Source organism: Lynx canadensis, chromosome F2 (assembly GCF_007474595.2).
Source record: "Lynx canadensis isolate LIC74 chromosome F2, mLynCan4.pri.v2, whole genome shotgun sequence".
Taxonomy (NCBI): Eukaryota; Metazoa; Chordata; class Mammalia; order Carnivora; family Felidae; genus Lynx; species Lynx canadensis.
The window spans coordinates 71089134-71116781 of record NC_044320.2 but is presented as its reverse complement, the minus strand read 5'-3'; positions in this window follow the sequence as shown (position 1 = coordinate 71116781).

Sequence of the window (27648 nt, the reverse complement as noted above, 5' to 3'; positions counted from 1 at the left end):
ATTTTAACATATGCTCTAACGTCACGTCACTTTAACATAACATCGTTTTACATACAGCAATTTGTATTTCAAAGTGGAAACCTTGGGAAATGAAAAGCCTTAAAGAAACCCAGCCAGAGTGTGATGGAGATGGGCTCTTAACCCACATCTTCGCACTGCAGAGCCTGCATTTGTAAGCAACACGTTATACTGCCATCTCGCCCTCTGCAGATGCAATTTCAGATCGCACGGTATGGATACGGGTGGGTGGGCAGGCAGGTGCTCGGGCTGGCTGTGACCGCACTCTTCCGACTGGATCCATGACCAGACTTGGTACTGCCGGCCCCCTTCCTCTTTCCATCCATGCCAGGCCTCGCCCCGCCCACAGCACCCCTTCGTCACCTGCCTCCATTCTGCCCCTTTGTTTTCCATTCCTTCTACCGTTAGGTTAGCTGTCTCCTCCCCACATCTAGGGAGGCATTATTACTTTGCAAACAAAACATGTCCTGCTTGCCCTGGAAGATGGGCTGTCTGGAGAGATTTCCTGCAGACTGCTGTGCTCATCCTGGCTCGGGGTTCTTGTAAACTGCAGTCACAGAGGGTGGCACTTCCTGCCAGAGAGAAACCTTGTCCTCTCCCTGACCTCTGTCTTATTATCCCTTGTCGTCCATCTTGGAATCCCTCTCTGGTTCGCACCGAGGCCTTGTCCTGCCAACCTCTGGACGCCTCAGGCAGACAGCAAATGTTGCCGTTTGGAAGTGGCAGGGGACGGGCAGACATTGGGGAGTGGGACGCATCCCTGCCTCTGTCCTCACAGGCCTTCGGCTGACACACCCGCTTACCCTCCCCCAGAACCACTGAAGGCCACGGCTCGCAGCGTTCCCGAACTCCAGCGTGGTCAATTATGTCAGCGAATAAATAAAGGTGGAAAGAGCAGGGGTTCCTTCCTGGCCCCTTTCTAGAACCTTCCGTGAATGACATAATTCTAATCCCCAGCTGCAGCTGAGAATGTGTTTCAAGGGCTCCACTTCAGACAATGCCAGCCACAGTCGCTCCTTCCTCAGCTCCAAACTGTATTTTGCCTCTGGCCTGGGAATCTCCTCTCTCTCTCTCTCTCTCTCTCTCTCCATTCTCTGTCTCTGTTTCTCTAGGCCCCTCGGTCACTCTCTTTCCAGGTTTTAAAAGGGGAAGGGATTGGGAAGCAAATCCAAACCCTGATTTTTGAGTGGGGAGAAGCCTTTCACATGAAGAAAGAACATACATTAATAGCTTGGAAAACAATGGTAATATTTAATTAACCTTTTGAAATGGCTGATCTGCAAATCTGCACGTGTCAGCTCATCTTCAGAACAGAGGGACTGTGTGTGCCGATGCCAAAATCAACATGCTGGGTCCGTGCATTTCTTCCGTGGGGATTTCACAGGGGGGAAGAAGCACGACCCGCTACTCCTCCCCCCCCCCCCCCCCCCCCCAAAATCAGTTGTGTTACTTTAAAAATTCATGTGATCCAGCTGCCCTCGTCAGAGTTGGATGTAGCCTGTTGTGCTACACATCTGAGGACCCCAAGCTGAAGCTTGGCTCCTCTCCCTGTCACTGTAGCAGACAGGCTGTGGGCCTCCCGGGGGCCTGGGGGTCAGTTCCGATGACAGCAAAAATCAGCTCGATGCACTTGTAGCTCTCTTAACACGGTGCATGTCCACAGGACAAAGGGAATTAGACTCATCTGCAGGTGTCAAGTCTCTGGCTTTTTTCGTGATTTTCTTTTTTTTTCCCCCCCTTTGAAAGGGGGTGTTCTCTCTTAGTTTGAGAAGTCACGTCATCCGGAGCGCTAGGGTTGTTGGCTCATTAAAATATCACCTGGTTAAAGTAAATCAATGTTGATGGAATTGTTTGAGGTATTCCCCCTCGTGGAGCTGGTGTCAACCTGTTAGTCCCATCCCTGGGCTGAATGGAAACCCCTCCTTCTCCTCTGCATCCCATACCTCCGTTAATGAGCAAGGCTCACACTGTCATGGGGAGCTTGGGTTGAGGGGAGGTGACTAATACATTTCATTTCCTTTTATCAACAGCAGTGGCAGAAAGAATTAGAGGGTGATAGTTTACTTTTTTGGGGACTTCCAAAAATGAAAGAGGGTGGGCATGATAGAGCGAATATGAAATAGTTGCTTTGTACTTGCAAACTGTACGGGCACATCGATGAAGCAATAAGATGCATTTTGAAACGCTAAGAAAAACTGCTGTAACTCGTGAAAAGCCTTTTGTTGTCGCTTACGTGCGTTTCGAATCATCAGGGAAAAAAGGTTTGGGGCTTTTAAGAAATGTGGCAAAATCTGCCAAGCTTTGGGTGGGAAAGATTCAAGGCCCATGAAGACTTGGTCAGGCGGGAAGATGTGCAGTTGATCAAATAAAGCAACTATTTGGTTGCTAAGCTCTCTTTTTTTTTCCCAATTGGAAGAATATGTCTTCTTAGCACAATTGGGTGCGACAATGGCGAAAAGATCTTACCTGTGTCATTCTAGCAAGATCAGGAGATGTGGGGATCAAGAAATGAGGCTAGAATGCATGAGATCTTTCCTGAGATGGCCAGGACAGTGCCTTTCCACGAGAAGTAGCCCACCTTTGAGGACCATATCTCCCAGGAACAAGCCTAACCATGAGTAACTCAACTCACACAGCCAAGGACAAGGGCATCAACAACGATGACCCAGAAGTGTGATAAATATCAAACCTACCAGTGGCAATGGCCTGGTTGACAGCCAAGGTCTTTTCAAGCGTGGAAGGTAAGGTTTTCTGGAGGTAGAAAGCACTCACTATACTCCAGCCTTGTTCTCAGCACTTTATACGCCTTATCTCATTTAACCCTCACAACAAGTCTTTGAGGTATTTACGAGTGTTAGCCCCATTATACAGGTGAGGAATCCGAGGCACGGAGAGGTGAAGTAACTTGCCCAAGGTCACAGGGATATGCTGACTCTCTAATAATTGAAGAGTTGAGGAGGAAGGTATCAGTTATATCCAATGGCTTATATATGTTTTTCAAATGCATTTTCTGTTTCATCTTGTCTTTGTTGTGTTTAGTAATTGGCCTCGGCTGTTCAACCTGACTTTCACAGGATGTAGTAGCATCGAGAGCCTCCGATGTCAGGATCTTCTGAGAAGCTAACCTTAACCCCCTCATCCACTCCGGGATGCATGGGTCTTTACTCTGTGGGAACAGAAACAGGGCAGATCTTAGATTGTGCGGGGAGGGCCTTTCCATCCTGAATGCACTCAGGGACCAAAGTCAGCCAAATTGAGAAAAGAGAGCAAGGGGTGAGGGAAGGTCTCCACGAATGTAGAACATTCCCGTCCCCTCTCTGCTTCCCTGCTTGAAAAAGAAGGCTCAGTTTCAGGAGGGAATTAGAAAGGGAAGCAGAAAGGCAAACCAAAGGAGATAGTTGTAGGAAGATGGGACCATTTTCCCTACTGGACCGCCCCCTTCCTTGGGGTGTAATGATCCATTTGACCACTAGACTGAAGACGTGAGTGAGTGAGTGAAGGTAGTGTCCCCTCTAGTGTCCTGAGAGCTTCAGATCTCAGAGCCGGGAAGGACCTCGATCCACGACCTGTCTGAAGAACTTCAGGCCTGGGCATGTTCAAACCACCCAGAACAAATACAATATGGCAAGGGGATAATTTTTCAGTAAGGAAATAACGTATGGGTATGATATTATGGGGTCCCTCAATCCAAACAAAGTGTCTCATGTATGGGCCATAACACAAAGCAGCTCAATCCAGCCCTCAACAGATTTATTTTGGGAAAGCCTCTAGGCTCCTCTGTAGGGGAGTAGCCTGTTCGCCGAGACCCCCCTCCGACATTCAAACGTAGAGGCCACCAAAAGGAGATGTGGATGATATTGTCACCGCCCCCCAGGATGGTGGAAACATCTACCAGAGCCCAGGGACTTTTGGGTATCCCATGTATTCATGCCTAAATCCCTGGGCTGCTAAGCTATCACATTTAGTGATTAGCTCCCTTGAAAGTCTAAGTTGACTCCCAGGAGGTGGGGGAAGAAAACCGCATGTGCATACATAAAAGCGGAGGCTGCACGAATGTGTGTGTATGTGCGCGCATTTGTGCCTGCGAGCGCCGAGAAGCTGGGGGCCTGAGCAGTTTTCCGAGATTCCCCAGAATACGGAAGGCTCGTGGTGCATATGGGAGAACTGACAACTACACCAGAAGGTGAGGAAATGGCTGGAAGCAACACTAATGCCACTCCATCTGGAAAGAGGGGTACTGTTTAGTACGTCTGGAAAGCATTATTTCTGCAAATAGCTCAACCTCTATCAACTTTCAGGCAGGGATCCCGATCTGCAGCCAAAATGAGATCTCCCTGATGGCTGTGTGGCGGGAGAGGCTGAGCAAATGAACGAACGGCAGAAAGCAGGGAATCTGCAGAGATGGCAGCCGTTAAGGTACCACACAGCAAGCACCTGTCTCTCTCCAAAAAGACAGCCGGGGCTTCACATCACATTAGGCCGGGCCTGTGCTCGGGGTGGGCCGGACCCCGGTGGGATTTTGGGCTCACCAGCCATCTCCAACAAGTCCTCGCAATTTTTTGGGCTCAGAAAAGCCCCACATACGGTTGGCCAAATGGCTTTCCTGCATTGATTTTTATACCCGTGGGTATTTTGAAGGAAATTAAATCCATGTGTTTCTGATTGAGCTGCCATTAGCACATGAAAACGCTGTTTTGCGAGAGTTATGGTATGCCGTGGGTGCCTTCGCACAGTGCCGCTAAATGCCATAAAATCGTCTAGCCAGACACGGAGGCGCAAGAAGCCGGGTGCGTTCTGCCATACGCCATTTCCCTGCCTATCCAGAAGGCAACATGTTTTTGTCATTTGCATCCTTTCTGAATGTAGCACAACACGGTTTCTCATGCCTGTGAACCATCTATCATTTCCAATTTGAATGAAGCCATCTTAGTGTGGATGATGGGACCTTGCCTTTAACCACTAATAGCTGCAGGGGACTCGTATTAAAACGGCCACCGAGGGGCGCCTGGGTGGCTCAGTCGGTTGAGCGTCCGACTTCGGCTCAGGTCATGATCTCGCGGTTCGTGAGTTCGAGCCCCGTGTCGGGCTCTGTGCTGACAGCTCGGAGCCTGGAGTCTGCTTCGGATTCTGCGTCTCCCTCGCTCTCTGCTCCTCCCCTGTTCATGCTCTGTCTCTCTCTGTCTCAAAAATAAAGAAACGTTTAAAAAAAAAATTAAAAAAAAAACAACAAACAGCCACCGAGGCTGGCACTGGTCTCCGGGTCTCCGGGCAAAGAGGCCAGCTGAAATGTATTCCCAGGAAGGCCCACGCAGCTTCTGGTCTACACCACCTAGAAGCAGCTAAGCCTGTGTGGGCAGCGAGAACTGGTGGGCGAGTCCTGGCCCGGGTGCAGGAGAGGAGGGGGTCTCATCCGGCCCTGCTACTTGCCCTCTCTGAGCTTCCTCTCTAGTGATCATTGGGTCAAATGCTATTGGTTTAGGGCCCTTCCTGGACTTGACATTTTATGATTAAAACTGGCCCCTATTTGTCCTTAGTTATCACATTCATTGATGGTTGCGTGTATTACGTCCCTAGAATGTTCTAGTACGTTTGTGCTCAACGTTGAGGACACATGAAGAAAGGCATGTTTTTGCCTTTGGAGGGAGGGAGAAGGTGAGGGGGACTAATTTGTAGAGTATTGGCTATGAGTCTGACCCAGTGCTAGGGGCTTTATTCGCCATGTGCAGTTCACCTTCACAAATCTATTTATCCCAAAGGAGGCATGATTGTCCCCATTTTATGGATAGAATTGCCCTAAGGATCAGGGAGATCGGACAGTTTGCTCAAGGGCACAGAGCTTGTAAACGGAAGAGTTGGGGCATAGAATTTCTTATCTCTGACCCCAAAGCTCAGTTATTGTTCCTCCTTCCTGTTTCTTACAGCTTAATGTGGTCAGTGTTAAATATATATGTACAATACGTAAGATTTTATATCTGGAACCGCAGAGGGCAGCGTGCCTAATTCTGTCTTGGAGACACTGGGAGATTTCACTGACACGGTATTTGCGCTGACTTTTAAAGGATGAGCAAGAGTTGACCAAGTGGGAATGGAAAATGGATTCGGAATGGCAGGGTGGGAAGGAGAGCTAGGTGTTGGGGAAGCGGGAAGTCTGTCACCTACCTCATTTCTGCCACATTAATGTCTAAACTACTGACAATGTCCGGGTCACATTTCTCCTGTGGACACACTTATATCTTGGTTGTATACTTGTAGGAAAGGTAAGATCACCAGTCTCTTCTGACCTCCAGTCCAGTCTCACCATTCCCTCTATGGGACCACATCGGACGCCATCTTTGAGAGCAGATGACAACTCCAACTCTGACTTTCCTCAACCTTGACTAACTCTCGGTGGAGGAGGGGCTCCCTAAATTTTCCTCCACCCACATTATCATCAGAGATGTTTTGCTTTTCACTTGCAGTGGAGAAAGCTGAAAGCACAGCTGGTGGCAATTTTGCTTTGAATTCGAAGGTTGCGGAGCAAACGGGAAATTTCATGCTGCAGCCGTGGTGGAGGCCGACTGAGCTTTCACAGCTTACTCGGTGTGTCCACAACCTGCTTCCCGTGAAATTGCCTGTAAGTGTGGACAACCTGGGAAGCCGCAGCTGAAATGCCTGTCTAGAAGGCTCCCTGGATTTCACAACAAGGCTCGGCCCAGCAATGAATAAAACCGCATTCATTCTCCTAGGCCCTCGACTGGTCGAACTTGCCCTGCATCCTATTGCCACAGTCAGATTGCTTTCAAAGGCAGTCTGATGGGCAGTCCACTAAGAGCTGTTGGTCCCATCAGAAGGCTATCAGGAGGTCTCTCGACTCCTGGCCCCGGGGCGTGCTGGGCTCCTGACTGAACGAACTTGCTTGCTTTTGTCTAGATTTAACGTGTGGCTCGAATACCTTTGTTGACGTGTCGGTGCTTTTAATAATGTCAAAATTCATCTTTCGGGTGTTGGTGTCAGTCAGTTGTGAGAATCTAGCACTCTACTTAGATTCAGGGCACTAATCCACTTAGTCCGGAATCTTTTCCTAAAAAATACGCTGCATCATCTGCTTAATGAAGAGGTCAGACCACATAATTGCTAAGGGCCTATCTGGCTTTCAAAATGCTCTCATTTCCCTTGTTCCAACTGTGTGAGAAGTTGAAGATCACTGTTTGCTCTCATTCAAAGACAGTCTCACTCTCCCAATATCACTCTAAAGACTTTTCTAGGTCCTACATCCCTAGCTGTCTCTTTTTGCTCCCCAGACAAATGCCGATTTATTTGGTCTTTTCTCAGAAGGATGACTTCCCAAACATATCGTCATCCATGTGTACATGAAACTCTTTGGGACTCTCTCCAAGGCCTTTATATCGAACTTCCAAACAGAACATCAATATGGGGGTTGTGTGGCTGGGTATGGAGAGAGTCAGGTTCTGCCTTTCCAGACCTTGCTTCTGTGAGAGCTAAACCATGTCTCGGAGTTGTAGTCGACTATCGTCTCCAGTTGGGGTCTTTTACAGTATAGACAGCATTAAAAGTGTTATAAATATGGTGGCCAACAGTGAACGTCCTGGACCCATTCCCCTCTTGGCTTGCGTGGAGAGAGGGCAGTCAGGTGGCGTGGAGACATTATTGGCAGGAATCATCGCTCCCTCTATTTGGGAATGGAGGACCATAAATGGTGGCTGCCTTCCAAACTGCCAATAAATAAGTAAATATAGAGTGTTGACATTGGTCTTCCTGCCAAACGCCAGGCTGCTTCTCTCCTCATCTTGGGGGAGACGAAAGAGAGAAGGGCTATTGAATAGGCTGTTGAGAAGTAGCCTCCGTTCTACTTGGAATCTTTCCTCCTTTTGGAAACCTTTCAATCGGTTTTCTGGCCCTTCTTGGGGAGTGAGACAGTTCTGTCAAACATGAGATTGTGTTAGCTTCTTCATGATAATTATCAGCCATAGGCTGAAATGAGCTGTTTCTAAGGACGGACCGTTGTCAACACATACTTAGGCTACAGTAACGGCATAACTACTGAGCCCCTGAGAGACTCTGTGTTGGCGTGCAGTGATCAGGGGGAGAAGGGAAGACAGTTGAAGGCCCTTCCGGGCACACGCCGCCTGAGGGACACTCGGCTCTGGGGCTCAGTTTCCTCTCTATCCACAGACTCACAAGGTTTTTCAACGCCTGCCTCCTGAGTTAGAGGATTTTGTGCGCTAAGGTAAAAGCCAGACAAAATGGTGGCCGCGCTTCTATGGAAGAACGGCATCCAGGAGAAATATCTTGTTTGCTTTTGTATACCTGTTGCTTAACATGGTGCCTGTCACATCACAGGCACTTAAGTATTTGTGGAGTGAATGGATCACTTTGGAGATGCTTTGCTTCCTGTCTGCCGGGATCTCCAATCTCAGACTGTTCCCGTATTTTGAATTACTCCAGAGCTTAAGCTTAAGAGTTGTCTCTTTCAGCTGCTTCTCTTGCCACCTACTCACGTACAGCTTTTTCTTCCTCGGGACCGTGACCGTCGCCGGCACTGTGGCAGGGCTCCTCATAAAGGTGGTTCCAGCCATGCTTCACACACTCTTTTCCTGTTCTGAAGCGTGTGCCTACAGATCTTATGCACTTGATCCCCTTTATTATTAGTAGTAGTAGTAGTATCAGTTCCCTGCTTTCCTGTTTCTTCTTCCCTTTTCCAGGAAAAAAAATCAAGACCCTTCAGTACCAAAAATTCACAAAATCTGAGAAACTGAGGACACAGAAGTCAAGGGGCTAATGGAGGAATGAATAGCACCATAACTTCTCTTTTCTGAAGACCCCAGGGGGTTTTCCCCCTTGGTATCTGGTCTCCCGGCAGAGTCACGAGCCTTAAAGGGCCATGCACACTTAAATTTCCCACTATTGTTTTGACAGCTGAACTCAAGGAACTAACTTTTTGAATCAAAGCCTGCTATAGTTTGATTACCGCTTTTCTTTAAAGCGGGATTTATTATCTACCTATGGAGGCATGGTAGTATGAGGGCATATTCTCACATACACACACACACTGGATATCATGGAGGTTCTGACTCCCTTGGAGGTTACTGCGTTCCCTACACCTTCTCATGGCATCTGAATGACCCAAGAGTTCCTATTAATGATTTCGAGATAAGACTTTCAGGTAATCAGGGAGATTCTGTTTTCTAAGAAAGGTCCATCTCTTCAGAACTCTGGTTCCAAAGAATTGTGGCTTATTGGTGTGGACGTTTCAGTGGCCAGCCTTCAATTTGGGGGCTGGTATCGTCTCATGGGCAGCTTTTGCTGTCCCATATCAGTAAAATTAGCTAAATGTGCCACTTACCTGCTTTTGCATATTTTTAAAACTATAATAAGCATGTTTGTGTCTATAAGGAGACATAAGCCTGCATTACTGTTTCCCCCCCCCCCAGGGTTCTTAATATACTTTCACTATTTATATTTTTAGTTGCGCGTAAGTACCCGGAGGCTTAGTGGTAAAGGAAGAACGTTGTGAAAATTGAATAAATAAATAAATTAAAATTAAAAAAAAATCTGCGTTAGTGATGTCTGACTTCCTCTATTCATGTTATTGCTACTCTTGTTGCTTTTTGCTTTTTGTTTTGCTTCTTGACTGTTGTTGTTTTCCACCAAAGCTGTCATTTATCGTGAGAACAAGAGCAGCCATGTGTTGATTTTTCTGGATTCTTTTTGGATACTATCCCAGTGCTAATGAAGGCCCTTCCAAAGTGCTAAAGAGCGGGTGCCAAAATCAGTTATGTTGAAAACAATAGAGGCGAGTGGTGCACAGACAGCATGTATATACCCATATATGTGCACACACTCACAGATATTTGAATTAATACAGTGTGTGTGCAAGTCCCTACGTTTATGCAGATATAAATCCATGCCCATTTTGCAAATATCGAATGCATGCCTTGGAGCTCCGCTGAAGGCGATGTAAGGCTGCATTTTGAATAAAGGACTTTTTGTATCTGCTTGCAGAAAATTTTCATGGATCAAAGGATGAACAGAATTCCCAGACTTTGCAGGGTCCTGATTGTCAGTTTAGAAGCTGTTAGAAGTACACATTCACATTTAGACGTGGACATAACGATTGTTAAAGACCTTACTTGTTTGTATTGTGAAACGAGGATTTCACTTCAAGAAGCACCTGGGAAATGCTTAGCTTAGGCTTAGCTGCTGTGCTAATATCGATAAAAATTTTAACACTGGTCTTTGAGTACCTTTGAGGTAGTTTATTACCTGAAATGGGGGGACATTTTGTAACGGGGGCTCTCTCTCCACCCTCAATAGATTCTCCTTTCCTTTTTCCCAATGTGTAATTATTCTCCCCTCAATTTGTTTACACAGCTTGGAGATGGGGACAGAGTTCTCTGGCGGCCATGCAACTGAGTGCAATCACCCTAAAGAGAAGCATTTAGAAGCTATAAAATCTAAATGCCCTGCCATGCATCATTACATCGCACAGTTATTCAAATTTAGTAAATTAAATTAAATAATCTCAAATAACTTGATTTCGGGGCTTTAAAATTTCATCTCTATGGTGCCCAGTACTCCATTTCCTTTATTATTATTGTTCATCAAGTAGAATTTATGTTTTTTATGAATCAAAATCCTTGCGTGCCTCGCCAGCCAAAGCTGCTCGAGGCTGGCTCGGCGGAGTCGGTAGCTCGGCGCGCCACCTACCGGTTGATTCGGGCACGGCGGCCGGCTCCGGGGTTCGAGAGCGGCGGCCACATCGCACATGTCACTGGGAAAATCAGACAGGACCACGCTCCCGGTTAGTGTGCTAACTGCTCCCATGGGCTCTGTCATCGTGGGTCGGCTTGAAGGCGCGGGGACACCCCAGCGAGATTTGGTGTTGAGGCCGGGGGAGAGTTTTCTGATCCGGCTGCAAAGCCAACACATTGGGTCCGGTGTGTGTGCTGCTCTCGTTCTTCGTTATGAAAGGCCAGATGATCTAATCAAGCTGCTGTTTACCCGACAGATCGGGGAAGCCGTTCGTTCATTACCAAAAGCCATTCTCTGCTCGTGCATGTTACCGTTTGAAGAGGACGCTGATGTTTAGGGACAGTGACGGCTGGTGCCAAAGGCGTCATGTCCCAGATAAAGACCACGCGGAATTTTGCCATGTGTGACGTTTTAAAAAGTACCCTATTTGTAGGAAAATCTTTTCCCCGTAACGCCTCTGCAGTGGAGTTGAATTCTGCCGTGGCAGGGGGAGCTGCAAGCCATACGGTGTTTTAGAGGCTGGTTTAGATGTACTTTCAGTTTAATCGTTTCATAAATAAACAACCGTCAAACGATGAAATCCTTTCAAGGCAGCGTTAAAATATTCCTTATTCCAAACTTCTCTGACACCTTTGTTTAATCTATCTTGCTTCGGTGACGTTGTAGAAGTGTGCCACTTATATGCTTTCACACATTTTTAAGATCCAGGCATCCCAACCAAGCATCCAGGAGGTTTCTTTTCTCCTTAGGCTCCCAAACCGAGGACTCAGAGTTGATATTTATGTGCCTGAGAGTGTGCCTTCCAATTTGTCAGCCCGCTCCTCTCCCTCTCCCCCAGTCAAATGGTTCAACATAGCAACAGATGGTGTTTTAGGCTTTTTGCTGAGTTTGGGATGGTCTAGTTTGTGCTTTCTCAGGGAGGTTTCGACAATAAATCCACTCTGGTATTAATAAGTTCAAATGAAACATTAGAACCTTTTTTTTTTAAGCTTATTTATTTATGTTGAAAGAGACAGGGAGAGGGCACACAGGGGGAGGGGGCAGAGAGAGGGAGAGTCCCAACTCGGGTCTCGAACTCATGAAACTGTGAGATCGTGACCTGAGCCGAAATCAAGAGTCGGTCACTTAACTGACTGAGCTACCCAGATGCCCCGATATTAGAGTGTTCTTTTAAAAGTGAAGCTTACTTCACCGAGACCCTTGGTTCAAACAGCGTTAATGTGTGTTCCCCATCCTCAAAAGGAATTCTCTCCCCTCTCCTTAACAGGAAATCTCTCCTCCTCCCTTATAGCATTATTCCCCATCGTTTCTAAGCATTTTTTTCAGATATTGGTACAGAAAAGAAGTGTAAGGAAAAGGTTGTCAGATTGGGAACAAAAGCACACACTTTGTAGTCCTTTTGCACGTGCTAGGTTAGAAATCTATGAAGATTATATGACCATTTTATTTTCGTAAAATTTTTTTTAGTATTTACTTTTTTTTTGAGAGAGAGAGAGAGAGAGAGAGTGAGCAAGGGAGGGACAGAGAGAGAGGGAGACAAAATCGAAAGCAGGTTCCAGGCTCTGAGCTGTCAGCACAGAGCCCGACGCGGGGCTCGAACCCACGAACCATGAGATCATGACCTGAGCCAAAGTCAGATGCTTCACCAGCTGAGCCACCCAGGCGCCCTGACCATCTTATCTTCTGAGCCAGAGTCAAAACTTCATAGAGTCTTCATTTGATTTAAGAAAAGCAGACTGAATGGTGCTAGATGGTCCTGTTACTGAGTCTACTGAGAGTCCCATTCTTGAAGGACTAAGAGCCTTCCTCCTTGCCGGTCAGTGGTGCGAGGAAAAACCAAAGACTTTTGTCAGGTTGTTCACTTTCAAGGCGGAACCACCTTTCCTGCATCTGGTAGCTGAAGGCAAGCCCTTCTGGATAGGCTGGCCCTGAAGTTCATATCTTGATGGTATCATTATCTTTAAGATGGCTCTGATGGATGGGTCGCTGTGGGAGTGGTCCTGCGCTCGTTCCAGGTTCTGCCAGTCTTTACCGAGCCGCCAGCGAGCAAATCCAGGAGCCCTGTCCTGCGGGTACGCACCTGCACCTTGGTCTATCCCCACTTAGTACTGTGGTTTTCTAGCTCTGGTGGGTTTTTTAGGGTTGCTTTGTTTTGTTTTTTAACTCTACTGAGTATAAAGGAGTTGACAAAAAAAAAAAAAACAAAAAACAACACAGCGGTGGAGTAGTTCCCCCAAACTCGATCCTTAGTTTGTCTTATTCTTTTCTAGAGGACACCAGAAACAAAGTGTCTGCAGGGTTGTGTTACCTGACATCGAAATACCTACAGGAAGGTGTTATGGGCTGACTTATGTCCCAACACCAGAGTTACCTGTTGAAGCTCTAACCCCAGAATGCGGTCTTTACGAAGCTAATTAAGTTAAATGGAGTCATTAGGGTGAACCCTAATCCAACTGAAGTGGCATCCTTATAAGAAGAGGAGGTTATGCACGGACATGTGCAGAAGGGAGACCATGTGAGAGGACGCAGAGAAGACAGCCATTTACACACCACGGGGAGAGAGGCTCTTCCTTCCGAGCCCTCAAAAGGAGTCAATTCTACCGACATCTTGGTCTTGTACTTTCAGCGGCCAGAACCCTGAGACAATAAATTTCTGTTAATGTTTAAGCCACCCAGTCTGTGATTCTTTGGTTTTTTTTCACCTTTTTTTTTTTTTTTAATGTTTGCTTATTTATTTTTGAGGGGGAGGGGACTGGGGGAGGAGCAGAGAGAGAGAGGAAGGCACAGAATCTGCAACAGGCTCCAGACTCTGAGCTGCCAGCACAGAGCCCGACGCGGGGCTCGAACTCACAGACTGTGAGATCACGATCTGAGCCGAAGTTGGACACTTAACTGGTGGAGCCACCCAGGAACCCCTGGGATCCTTCGTCACAGCAGCTAGTGCAAACTCACACGGAAGGTGAGAACGTTAATTCAGCCATTGGTATATTTTGGTATTCTGGAATGACTTCCATGATTTTGAAGAGCCTGAGTCTGATCTTCCCTGGCAGGAAAATTGGCGTGCTTGGCGATGGAGGGCCTTTACCATACACTAAACGAGGTCCCCGGGGGTCTCCAGCCTGGTGCCAGCTTAACTGCCGAATCCTGAGTACATCGTAAACTAGCACTGAAGTCTGCATATCGTTATTGCCATGTGCAAGTCCTGGTTAACAATGGATATAACTGTCTTGTAGCTAGCTTCAAGAATCTGGACACAATAAACACTTGCACGCTGAAACTAAAACACTTTAAGAACACTGTCTGTCTGCAGCTTTTGCAGGCCCTCGTGATTTCGAACAGAGTTAAATTTGCAGTGGGCCGGCAAGTTCAATCCCTGGGGACTGATGCACCTGTCTATGTCAGCCAGACGGAAGGCTTGGGCGGGAGCTTTCGGTTTGTCCGCTGAAAAGCGAGGCCTTCATCCGTAAACGCTCTTTGAGGACCCATCCGATCCGCCTTTTCATCCACACAGTTGGTTTTTTTTTTTTTCCGAGAAGCGTTCGGACAAATGCTTCTTTGCTGGACGCCATGGGCATTGAGTTTATCCCATAAACTCAGGTGTTCGTAATAACGCCTTGCTTGCTATCTGGAAGACTTACAAGTACAGCCACTCTTCTGGGGCACCCGGTGGGTTTGGGTGAGAAAACAGACGTGAGAAAACAGCTACAACTCTTAGCTGAATTTGTGGGGCTTTTTTCCAATGTTGGTAAATAAACATTTCAGAACCAAGGCAAATCGCGAGAACTCAATCTCACTGAAAAAGAAGGGTATTTTTATTTTTATTTTCTTCAGTGCACCTCACTATGTAACACTGGCTTACTGAGGTCATAAAATCTGTGGAAAAGTGGATAAAACTCACAATGAATCTCAGGGCACCTGGGTGGCTCAGTCGGTTAAGCGTCCGACTCTTGATTTTGACTCAGTTCATGGTCTCACGGTTTGTGGGATCGAGCCCTGTGTCAGGCTGTGCACTGACAAGGCAGAGCCTGCTTGGGATTCTCTCTCTCCCTCTTTCTGTCCTTCCCCTGCTTGTGCAGGCACTCTTTCTCTCTCTCTCTCCATGAATAAATAATCATTAAGAAAGCCCTCCAAATGAATCTCAAAAAGGATGGAAAGGCAGCGGAGAAGTGGAGCAAAGAAATGCCTTTTGCATGGGCTTTTACTAAAGCTTAGTAGAATTTTTAAAAATCAGGTATTTTTACTAGTGTCCCTTTAAGAACCTGCGAGGTTACTAATGGATATAGGTCATGGTGACATCCTTAAATAAACCTTAAGCAATAAACGAATCATGTTGCCTTTTCATCAGATTGCCATCATCTCATGCCTGTTCCAATAGGGCAAAGAACGAATGAAGGAAATGAGCGTGATAGATATATATATCATACTGTCACACCCATGAGTGAGAGTAACAATATCTCAAGGAGACTCACACTGTCTTCCTGATAAAAGCCAACAAGAATGCACATTAATTTGGATCCTCTACTTTACAATAAACTATTCACTACCCTGGGTTAGGCTGTGTTCTACACACATATGCAAACACACACACACACACACACACGCACACAATGGAATAAAAAAGAATTCAGTAGATATTAGGCATTTGCTCTTGGGATTTGGGAATTAAATACAAAGAAGGCTAATCAAATGTCAAAAATTGAAGTGGTATTAATAAAATGAACAGAATGAGTTGTCTAACTCATAATTATATATGTATGTCACCTTTGCTTCGGGTCTGTATCTCAAGACCCCACATAAATTAAGTTTATAGTTTGACCTGTTTAAAAATAACTCTCTTTTGCTGTTAAGATCTTTTAAGGTCAAGTTCAAGAAGTGTCAACACTCCAGTGATTTACCAGTTTGGGTTTCGTTCCTGAATATCTTTCTCCAGCATTGGTGTGTTTCATCTTTCCCCTTTCCCAATTACACCAGAGAACTGATGGGCTACGTATATTTACAATATCCATTGCCTGGTAAGAATATGACAAATATCCGCACTGTTTTCCATTTTTCACTCGTCATCAAGATATTTGAGGTGATATACTAAATAGGCTCATACAAAGTCCTAGGACTTAAAATATCATTCTCTTCAAAGTAATCTGACTCTAACGTTCGCATTTTAAAATACGATTTTGCTTATGGGTGAATCGACCACTCGGTGATAAGGTGTGTTAAGCAATCAAGAGAGTATTTTCACGGTTTAATAGAAAAGATCCTGATGTCTTTCCTATCTGGACGATCCTTGAGATGAATGTGGTGTAAATGAATGTTTGATACATTTCACTGCTACAGAAGCAGCTCAGAAATCTTTTTGCGTATCGATGGGCTAACAGCTGCAAACACAAGGTGACATCTTTAAAGATAAGGACACTGAGGTATTGATTAGACAAATCTATTTGGCAAGGCGGCAGTGATGTATAGATAGGGGACAGGGAGAAATCTGTGAATACATGTATGTGAAAATACCTTGCAGGGTTTGTAAATAATCATAATAAAGGCTCTGCCAGTGGCTTAAGGATCTTAAGTGATATGAATTGATTGTTAACATTTCACTTTAAAGATAGATTAATTAATTATATGAGATTAATGAAGATGAGTAATTATGATATATTAATTAATTGATATGGTAATTCTTATGAAAGTACTGTATATATGACATCCAAATTCATACCAAATGAATTCACTACAAGTGGGCTAATTATAGTGAATACTTGATAAATTGATAACAACAAGACATTTAGCATTTCAGGCATTCGGGTACTGCGGGTAGCAAATCCTTGGTCACTGCTGAGGCTTCAGGTCATGTGAAGCCCGATTCTAGAAGTTCCACAGTCTTTCAGTGTGAGTTTCCCTGATGGCTGGGTTTGAGATTTCTCCACTGGCCATTTTGCCTCTGCTGGGTGGGTCATGTTGAGAGTGGTGTCCGGGTGATTGTTCACTCTTCCTTCCTTCTTTCCTTCCTTCCTTTTTTAATGTTTATTCATTTTTGAGTGACACAGAGAGAGCATGAGCAGGGGTGGGGCAGAGAGAGAGGGAGACACAGAATCTGAAGCAGGCTCCAGGCTCTGAGAGACCGATGTGGGGCTCGAACCCATGAACCGTGAGATCATGACCCAAGCCAAAGTCAGATGCTTAACTGACTGAGCCACCCAGGTGCCCCCGGTCATTGTTCTTCTATGGGTGCTGGTTGCTCCCTGAGTCTCCTGAGCAAACTGTTATCAGAGCAATGCTGATGAACTAGAACAAATCACCAGGTGCTGGTTAACAAAGAACTTTAGAAGATCCCCCAAAGGAGGTTCTATTCTTTGGTTAATCTTCCTGATCCTGCTTGTGGTCTAAGTGTATTGCATTCTGGAACTTGTTCTGGCTTTCAGGGGGATCTAGTAGAATCCCCCCAGTTTTCGTGGCTCTACTCTAAGAGAGAAGGGGAGGAACTTGCCCAACTGGACACACCTGTAAATCCCCAGGCCAGGATTCCTCCTTCCGGCCTCCACCAGGGCAACTTCACCAAGCAGGGAGCTGGGAGGAAAATGCAAGGGTGTTTACCATTCAGTAAGACACTGCACGACTGGAAATACGTTATGGATGGGTTCATTTCCTGCCCCAGGAGCAGGGCTCTTGGACGGAGTTCTGGGCTTTCTAGGCCCTCTTAAATAATTCAGACTCTTTCCCGCTTTGCAAAAAGCGAAGACCTGAGACCTTGGAGCTGGCTGTTTGCTCATGCATTCGATAATTCACAAACCCATGAGAACAAGAAGAAATGAAGTCGAAATATCAAATAGCTTCTCTCTTCTCCCAGGATCTAAGCAGAACCCTTTTTGAGAAGCCAAAAGAAGTCAAATTTCTTCGCGTGACCAAAGACCAGGAGGTGGGGAGAGTGGAAGCAATTTGGAGTTGCTGCTCTGAAGAAAGAAATCCTAAGGAGGACTTTGGAAATCTTGCTCTGTGCTTTATGGTACAAGTCTCCCCCACTCTTCCCACTTCAGGGTTCTTGCCTAAAGCTTCCATCATTTTGTTTAAGGCTTTTGGAGGCAGTGTGGCTTTGAATACAACACTGCAGAGAGACTGAGCTTCATATGGTCTACCTTTAATTAAGTTTTAATACTTTAAGCACTATGCTAGGGTCTAAGGCTAAAAGGTGACTAAGACCCCATTTCTGCCCTCACGATGGAGGCAAAGGGAGACGAGGCACCTTGGACTTTCATAATGAACTATTTGGTTAATGTCCACTTTCCCTACCAGACTGTAAACTTTATGAGGGCAAGAACTCACATCTGTTAATTTCCTAATACCCGAAGGATAATAGATTCTTTTTTTAATTTTTTTATTTTTTGAATGTTTATTTTTGAATTTTTTTTTTCAACGTTTATTTATTTTTGGGACAGAGAGAGACAGAGCATGAACGGGGGAGGGGCAGAGAGAGAGGGAGACACAGAATCGGAAACAGGCTCCAGGCTCTGAGCCGTCAGCCCAGAGCCCGACGCGGGGCTCGAACTCACGGACCGCGAGATCGTGACCTGGCTGAAGTCGGACGCTTAACCGACTGCGCCACCCAGGCGCCCCTTGAATGTTTATTTTTGAGAGAGAGAGTGAGAGAGAGAGAGAGAGAACGCATGAGCAAGGGAGGGGCAAAGAGAGAGGGAGACACAGAATCCAAAGCAGGCTCCAGGCTCTGAGCTGTCAGCACAGAGCCCGCCGCGGGGCTCAAACCCACCAACTCTGAGATCATGACCTGAGCTGAAGTCGGCACCCAACCGACTGAGCCACCCAAGCGCCCCCGAAAGGATAATAGATTCTTAACAGTAGTTGTTAAATGTGTGACTGTTGTATCAGATTTTTAGGGCTGCTGTAACAAAATACCACAAACTGGGTGGTTCACAACAATAGAAATGCATTCTTTCACAATTCGGGAGGCTAGAAGTCCAAAGTCAAGTCGTCAGTAGGGTTGGTTCCTTCTTGGGGACTCAGAGAAAGATTCTGCTCATGTCTCTACTCCTGGCTGACTTTATCTTAACCTATATCTGCAAAGACCCTATTTTTTTTTTTGTTTGTTTGTTTAAATTATAGCAAGAATTACTAACACACTCCACTCATTGGGCCAGAGACCCTTATGGTATTAACAAAAGACTTGCACACTACCTACACTTCTGTGGAAAGACCTTATTTTTAAATAAGATCACTTTCATGGGCACCAGGGGATAGGATATTAACATATCTTTTTTTTTGGTGGGGTGGGGAGGGGGACAGAGTTCAACCTCCAACAACAAGTGGTGAAAAACATGAGTGCATTTTTGAGATAAATACTTTGGTGAACCATATCCTAACCCAGTTTGGACAGGATGATCTCCAGCACCCATATGTATATCCATTGAGAAGTGGACAGGGGCTGGACCGGGAGAGGCCTAGGGGATGGCCCCATATGGCTCTTGTGTCTTCTCTTTTGATCCTGCTTCTCACTCGGACTCCTGGCCAGCCCCCACCCACTCTCCCTCCTTGCCCATCTTCTGTCTGCTTGCCTCCCTCCTCTGTTATCCCTAGGTGCTCCCCCGCCATGACCTTTCTTGTATCTGTTTCTACTTCGACTCCTCCTTTGGTAATGTCACCTCAGAGGAGGGTAAAGAGGCAAGGAGGTTCACTCTCCTCCCCCAACTAATGGGTTCCCGTACAGATGGTTCCAGTGGCCAGAAGCAAATGCCACAGGGCCTGGGGACCTTGCTGTGGCCCATGCAGTCTGACTAGGAGACTACACTGAACATAATAGCTAATGTTTATCAAGCACATACCGTATGCCAAATGTGCTGACTGCTTTATGTGTGTTTTGATACGGCCCTTTGAGTCACAAGTCAAGTAATTTCCTCAAGGTTACCTAGCATATTAGATGTGGGTTGAGACTTTAACCAGGATTTGTTTGTCACCGACGTTTGACTGTTTGACTGTTTGACTGGGGTCCCACCTGGCCCCGGTGAGGGTGTGGCCTCCCTGGGAGTGTCTGGTTTCCTGCGAGGCCCCTGCAGCCACACAGAGAAACTGGGTCAACTGTGAAGGACAGCCAGAGGGAGGCGGGGCAGAGAGGGCGGCCACTGGGCCGCAGGTGGAAGTGAAACGTGTCACTTCTGGGCTGAGGTGAGACTCTGAGAACCAGAGATGCCTTGAGAACTCTTGCCCCCATCTGCCAGGGGAGGGAAGAACTTTGAGATGAAAGGGGTGTGGCAGGAGGGAGCTCTTGGTCTGGACAGTTATCCATCCGGGTGAGAGATAAATCTTGATGGTCTTAGGTCACGAAAATGTTGGTCCCTATTTTTTCCCTTACCTATAGGGTGCACAGATGAAGGTCAGGGGTGTGTTAGTTCATACTTCAGTCAGTGTGATTATACCATCCCCTCTGTTGGAAGGTATTTGCGTCTAAAGTCATCTGCAGGAATCCCAGAAAGCACTGGAATCTTCAGTGAAGGCCCCGGCACAGCCCAGCCTCCGAATCCACTTCTGGGCTGCCCATTCGGTGGCAGACCACTGTGCGTGCCCAACAAGAAAGCCCTGTGCCAACCACCGGAGATCCACGGGTATGTCTCCATCCAGACCGGAGCGCTTACTCCTAACAGGACCACGGTTTTCAAACATTTTCCTCAGAAATAATTTCAGTCTTATAGAAGAAATGTTCCTGTCCGTGGAACTGAGATCACCCTTGGGAGAGAAGGAAATGAAAGGCATGGCAGCAATGTCTGAATTGACTGAGTGCCCAAGAGGGACTTAAAAAAATAATCTAGAATTGACTAAATTATCATGAAATTAGCAAGACAAAACTTTTCAACATCAGTGGAGCTGAGGAGCTCCAGAGAAGCTACGTTTGATAATTGAGCAATAAAGGTGACTATGTCTTTGCATGCGTAGTGTACCTAACACATTTCACATTTCTCCTTCTACGCACGGAGTGCTGGGCACAATTCTGCTCTCCCTCTGGGGCTTTTAGAATATCTTGACAAAGCCACTTTGGGACAGGATCCTGCCCAGCATCGGAGAAGGTGGCTGCTGACAAGGTGTCCATTTGTTCATCCAACAGATATATTTATTGAGTACATGCTTATGTGCCAGGCACCAGGCTTTCCAAGGTGCTGAGAAGGTCCCTCCCTAAAAAGATAGCTCCCTCCCTACCCGAAAGTCCTCATATTGCTGAGCTACACTGTCTAAATACTTCGCTGAGTTTGCCACCAGGAAGGAAGGGTGCAGAGCAACCCAAAGGCAAAGGTTTGAGAGTCAGGCTACCTGGCCCCAAATGTCAGCTAGGTTCGTGAGTTTGGGCAAATCAGGAACTCTCAGGGCTTTCGTTTCCTAGTTTGTAAGATCAAGATGATAATAACCCCTATTTCCTTGTGAGGCTGTTTCAAGGATTAAATGCGATCATCTATGTAAGTTCCAGGGTATGTGAGCTCCAAGTCTATGATGTTCTGAGCGACTCGGTAAATTGTAGCTCTTGTAGCTGGTAGAAATGGATGTCAATGAGATGAAGGAAGGAAAGATTCCGCAAGAACAGAATTGCATGGAGAAACCGGGCAGTGTGCTTGGGCAGCCAGCCCTCAGGCTGAAGACAAATAGCTCAGGAGGTGAGGGGTGGGAGTAGGGGCAGAAGGGTCACGGGAAGGGAGACAAATGATGCACACTGGCCTTGCCCCCCTTGACATACTGTCCTGGTGGGAAGCCTGGTCACCGGGAGCCCACACCACACTTAGTATGCATTTCCTGGGCTGTTAGCATGGACTTCTGGTACCATCTTTCCAGGGATGGACCCTTCCCCACCCAGGGGCCACCCTCCTCCCGGGTTCCCTGCCCTCCCAACCCCCAACCCCCCCTCCAGCTCCATCCAGCTCCACACTAGGACTCGTCCAGAACAAAGTGCTAAAGGGGCAGCTTCTGTGGCACTTTCGAGGGTGAAAGCCACCAAAACAATCCACGATGTCCCAATTCTTCTCTGTACCTTTTAAGAAAATCACCATTTTATTCCTTGGGGTTTTACACGGTTGCGCTCTCATTATTTTCTGTTTGGAGTAGTAAATGGACATAGAACCACACAGCAGAGGAAACAAACCGAAGCGATTGCACAGTGCCTGGCCACTGAGGAACGTGAAATCTAACAGCGTGAGTGACACAAATAATCCAGTACAAAATGGGGACAAGGTGATTCGTGGCTTTTCCCGCTGAAATCCTTTGTAGAAACAGGTGGGCTTTCGGGAGGAGCGAAATGCAGGTGAAGCAAGAAAACACTAAGTGGCATGTGTTCTAAACGAAGGCGGACAGTGGGGGGAAGATGCAAAGTTAAGATTCCGTGATAGAGAAGATCGAAGGCGGAGCGTCTCCTGGGCTTGGGTGGAAGGAGCCAAGGAGACAAAATAAGATAAAATATGGAGGCAAGGAGCAGTGGGAGGTTTTGGTTTTCAGACAAAGACACCTGATCTTGACACAGGTTCAGAGACACTGTGTGTCGGGGAGAGAGCGGGGTGTGAGAGCCGGTTGTGCAACTCAGCCAGAAATAGCTGGCCCAGAAAGCAGAGCCCAAGCCCAGGACGTGCGTGTGGCGTCGAGGACGACAACGCGATGATGCTATCAGGAAGGCCTGCTTCCTTCCCAAGAGGACAGCTTGTGCCCTGGGGGCCGGGAGGACGTCCAGGGTGGCAAAACCGGTGGGGGTGCTGAGTCCTGTGTTACAGCACTTCTGCCTCGTGGGCTTCATCATTACGCGCCTAACGGGCGATTTTCCCAGGCGAAGAGTAAACCCGAAGAGGATGGAACCAGCGTGGTGACGGGCTGTGGCTCCTCTAGGGTCTCGAGACCTTGTCTTCCATAGCCCCTCCGTGGGGTCAGGATCTCCTTCTGAAGCTACTTCCTGTCACCCCGTGTGGGTAATTCGTGTGATGCAGTCCAGCAGTAAAATGGTGCTGGCCAAAGGGCTGATGGCTATCGACAGGAGACGTCAATCACCAATTAGGTCTTGAGGGATTGAGGGACGGATGGCAGGCCTCCCGCCTCTAAAGAAAAGCGGGACATGAGTGAAGGCAGCCAGAGGGTTGCTCCTTTTTGTGCGTAAGCCCCTCCGCCGTTTACGAGTCCGTCATGTGACATGGGAAGGCGAGGCCACAGAGGAAGGGCTGAGAATGAGTGAAAAGCTATTTATTTCTCGTTTAAATGTCTCTAAAGCCTCTTCTATTCTTAAGGAAAATTGCGGTGCAAGAAGTTTGCAGGCCCAGACGGGAAAACCCAAAAGGATGTATCCGTTGGTTATTGTCTCAAACTGCTAGCCCACAAAGTTCCCCCGAACTCAAGAACTTAAAACAACAGTGCTTTATTAGTTCTTACGAGTGTGAGGGCCTGAGCTCCCGCTGGAAATGGTTCTGGCTCTGGTGTCCTTCAGCCTCCTTCTGGGCCAGCCCTGGCTTGTCCTTCTCATGACAACGGCGGGAGTGCAAGAGAGCAAGGCAGTCACAGAATCTTTGCTTGCACTGTGTGGGCTAACGCTCCGTGGCCCAGAGCAAGTCACGGGGCCGAGCCCGGTGTGGAGAGTGGGGAAGTGTCCACGCCCACAGTGGGGCGTGTATCAGAAGAGTCATCCAGCACCACGCGTGGGTCGTAGCGTTGCTGTGTGTCTCTGAGCAACAGAATGAGCTCCTGTCTTCTCTCCTTTATATGGGAACTTGGGTTTGACCAAGTGAGAGCTTCCTGAGGCACACCTCAGAGAGGGGAGGACGAGTGGATGGCTGCGGGAGGAGCCTGGGAGAGAACCAAGAGCAGAGAGGGCTTCCCAGAACGGGGAGCCTGTCTTTACTGGGTGAGGAGGGAAACCCGAGAGGGATTTCTCCTGGAAACCCGAGAAGAGTGAGTGTGGGTCCATCCCTCCTCACTCCCCCTGCCTCCAGGCACTTGTGGAACTCCTGGGGGAGCTGTCCTCAGTCCAGCCAACATCTGGAACATTCTAAGAGTTTCTGGTTGAAAACCTCAGGTGGGGGTGAAGACAAAAAACGAGAGAGAGAGAGAGCAGCTCAGGTGAGACCACTCAGCTGTGTTGTCACTTCTGCCTCCAGTGGGTTCTGTGCCCCTGCTTAATGCTCAAGCGAGGAGCTCCCTCAGGCTGCTGAAAGAGAGCTGTATTTTCTGCTATACATCAGGGCTGGGCCGACCTTGACACATGAACCAGGTCATGGAACAAATGACCTGAGTTGAAGCTCAGGAGTGAACAACACCCCCCTGCAAATAACCTCTGTCTGAGAGACGTGGGGTCCCTGAGATGGAGAAGCAGTCCCTTCACTGCTCCTCGGGCTGGGTCAGCTCTGCAAGGTCTTCTCTGTCATTCCCAAGTTCAAGGGGAGAGTTTGGAGCCCCGGTCCACAGCTCCAGGCCTCAAAAACCAGCAATCCTTTACTTGGAGCCTGAGAAACGGGGAATGACCTTTCAACATTTGCGACACCAAGAATCATTGGTTAAGAAGTTTTGTCAGTTGTCTAACAGTTGCTCTCTCTTAGGACGTTTAGGGAGCTTGCGCATCACGCGGCGGCCAGCGTCAGGTATAACTTTGAGTGCGACTTTATTTTCAGTTGTTCCAGTTGTATTCCGTGCTGTAGTCCATGGTTCCTGAGGGAAAACCCATCTGGTGGTTGGATAAAAGAAGCAGAGGACTTGAGAAAAAGAGAGAAAAATCCAGGAGGTCCCCAAACTCAAGATACATTGGATAAAGATATGATACATACACAACTTTCCTTGAGCTTCCAGATGTTTTGGCCGGTAGATATAGTCCACTTTTGCAGACAAATCATTGGACCCTAGTGCTTTAGGTTCAGAGATACTTCATCGGAAAGGGAGTCTAGAAGTTGAAGGAAAGCATTGAGCATATCATTTGAACATGTATCTTAAGTTCGTTTATCGTTGTCTGACTTTGCGAATAATATCTTGACATTTGCTTATTTTGAAGGTTGAAAGGAGAGACGCAAATTGCATCCAGCAAAAATAAAGCCCCTGGACTTCTTGGTCTTCGGTGTTTTCTTTTGAAGGGAAAACTGCAGCTTTCGGTTTTCTACCTTGACCTCGATAAGATTGTGGCGTGGAGGAGGGGGAGAGTCTGAAATTCCTCTGTGGCTAAAGCTGTCCCGTTCCCTAGAGCTCAAAAGTCACAGTGTCTTCATCATTTCCTTCTATTGTTTGCTGTTGCCAGTCTGAAGTTCTAGGTTTTTTTGTTTTACTCTTTTTGAAAGTTGTAAGAGTAATTCGAAGATAACTCCGCCTCGCAGAGAGCTTGCCTGTGCTTTGAAGCTGACCCTGAAGACAAATTGGTACAGTGGCTCCGGCCTCCTTGTGGCAGGTCCCCTGATGCCCGACCTGTCTCCCCGTCACCAAGAGCCGGTCCGTGTTGTCCGGGGACGGCCAGAGTTCAGAAAAGGGAAAAAGGAAGGTCTGGTTAGGGTACTCTATGAGTACAGGGCCACAGGTATGTGCCCGGAGTGACACGGTACCATCTCTCTTAGGCACGGGAAACCTTCCTCGGACTTGGTGAAAGCATCAAGACGAAGCAGACGCCCCAGCCATGGTGACAAATTACATCTCAAAGAGAGTAAAGTGCCCCCCTCAGATTCTTTTTCTTCTTTTAAAATTATTGTGTTTTTTTTTAATTTTTTATTTATTTATTTTTTATTTATTTTTGAGACAGAGAGAGACAGAGCATGAACGGGGGAGGGGCAGAGAGAGAGGGAGACACAGAATCTGAAACGGGCTCCAGACTCCGAGCGGTCAGCCCAGAGCCCGACGCGGGGCTCGAACTCACGGACTGCGAGATCGTGACCTGAGCTGAAGTCGGACGCTTAACCGACTGAGCCACCCAGGCGCCCCTGTGTTATTTATTTATTTATTTTTAAATGTTACCTTTACGTATAAACTGGTTTCACTGGATACCAATAAGGCAACTTATTTCTTTTTTTTTTTTTTTATTTTTTTTTTTCAACGTTTATTTATTTTTGGGACAGAGAGAGACAGAGCATGAACGGGGGAGGGGCAGAGAGAGAGGGAGACACAGAATCGGAAGCAGGCTCCAGGCTCTGAGCCATCAGCCCAGAGCCCGACGCGGGGCTCGAACTCACGGACCGCGAGATCGTGACCTGGCTGAAGTCGGACGCTTAACCGAGTGCGCCACCCAGGCGCCCCAAGGCAACTTATTTCTTGGAACAGATTTCAGTTCAATGGCACTCGCGGGTGTACCTGATGAATGCTTTTTTTTTTTTTTATGTTTATTTATGTTTGAGAGAGAGAGCACGCTCACGCGTGTGCACAAGCAGGGGAGGGGAGGAGAGAGAGAGGGAGACAGAGGATCCCAAGTGGGCTCTGTGCTGACGGCAGAAAACCTGATGCAGGGCTCAAAGCCACAAACCGTGAGGTCATGACCTGAACGGAAGTCGGATGCTTGATTGACTGAGCCACCCAGGCGTCCGCCCCCCCATGAATTCTTTTAAGGGGAAGGTGACATTGTCTAGACACAGTCACCAGGGACTTTTTTTTTTTTTTGTACCGCTCCTCCCTCTCGGGACTTCCCTCCTTGTGGCCACCTCCACCCCGCCCTGTCCCGCACAGCACACAACACACCCACACGCAGCTGGCGCTCCCGTAGTGGTAAAGCTTGTATTGAGGACATTGGTGTCTCAGGACCTTAAGTACCATTTCTAAGGCTCTTTAGGAGACGGTGAACAGAGCAGAGGAGAACGGAAGAGTTTGGTTCCCACCTACCGGGGAAAGCCAAAGAACAACCAGAGGAAATGAGGTCTTTTGGAACTCCAAAATGGGACTCGGGAACAATGCAGCCTTCTGGAAACCGTGGAGTGTTAAGGGAAGTGATCCCCTGTTACAGGAAGAGTGAGTGAGGCAGCGTGTGTCGTGGCACCTCTGGCCGGGCTCTCAGCTGCAGAGGGGCAGCGGCTCGGGAAACCAGAGGAGACTTCATTTGGCAAGACTCGGGCTTGGCCTGGAAGAAGACGCAGAAGCCTCTCTCCGAGTTGTTGTCTGTATTCAAACGTGAGCATTCAAGTAGACCAAACAGTTGAATATGACTTGGCTTTTCAATTCTAAGAAGATGAATTAGAAAGTCCTTCCCTTCCCTTCTCTCCCCTCCCCTCCCCTCCCCTCCCCTGTACTTCCCTTCCCTTCCAGAGAGCTGTAGAACTCACTGGCTAACAACGTGGAATCCCACTTGTGCCCCTGCTCCCTTACTTCCTCGCCACGCGCTCTTAAGCACGGTACTGGGTTCTCCCTGCCCCAGTTAGTTTTTCTGTCAAATGCGACAATGATAATCATGTTTGATTCTTCTTTCAGAAATAAATACAGGAGAAAATTCGACCTTTCTTATTTAAGATTTCCCCCAAACTTGATTATTTGAAAATAGTCGTTGTTAAATCCTTTCACTAGAAAACGGGATCGAAGCGGTTTCAGGAAATAATCCTACCAGAATCTAGGACATGAACGTTAGCTTCCTTAGCACGCTTTCGAACAATGTCTTTTATCATGGACTCCCTTCTCTTTACCCACCTGTCCGTACCCGCGTGTGTCCTGCCATTCCGCCAGCCATCGAGTCAGCATGTATTTCTAAATACTATCATGTGTCGTGTGTGGTCTGTGGTCAGTATGTAGTGTGTCACACACGGGGCTATACGGAGAGCCTCCCCGATCGGACAAGGGAAGAGAGGAAACCTCCACCCAAATCAGCCAGAATACAAAACTTTCATTCAGTATGTGACCAACATTCGCACTAGTTACACATTAACGTTTACATAGAATACACTCTGTTTTTCCACAATACCTAAAGCATCCACGAGTGTAGTA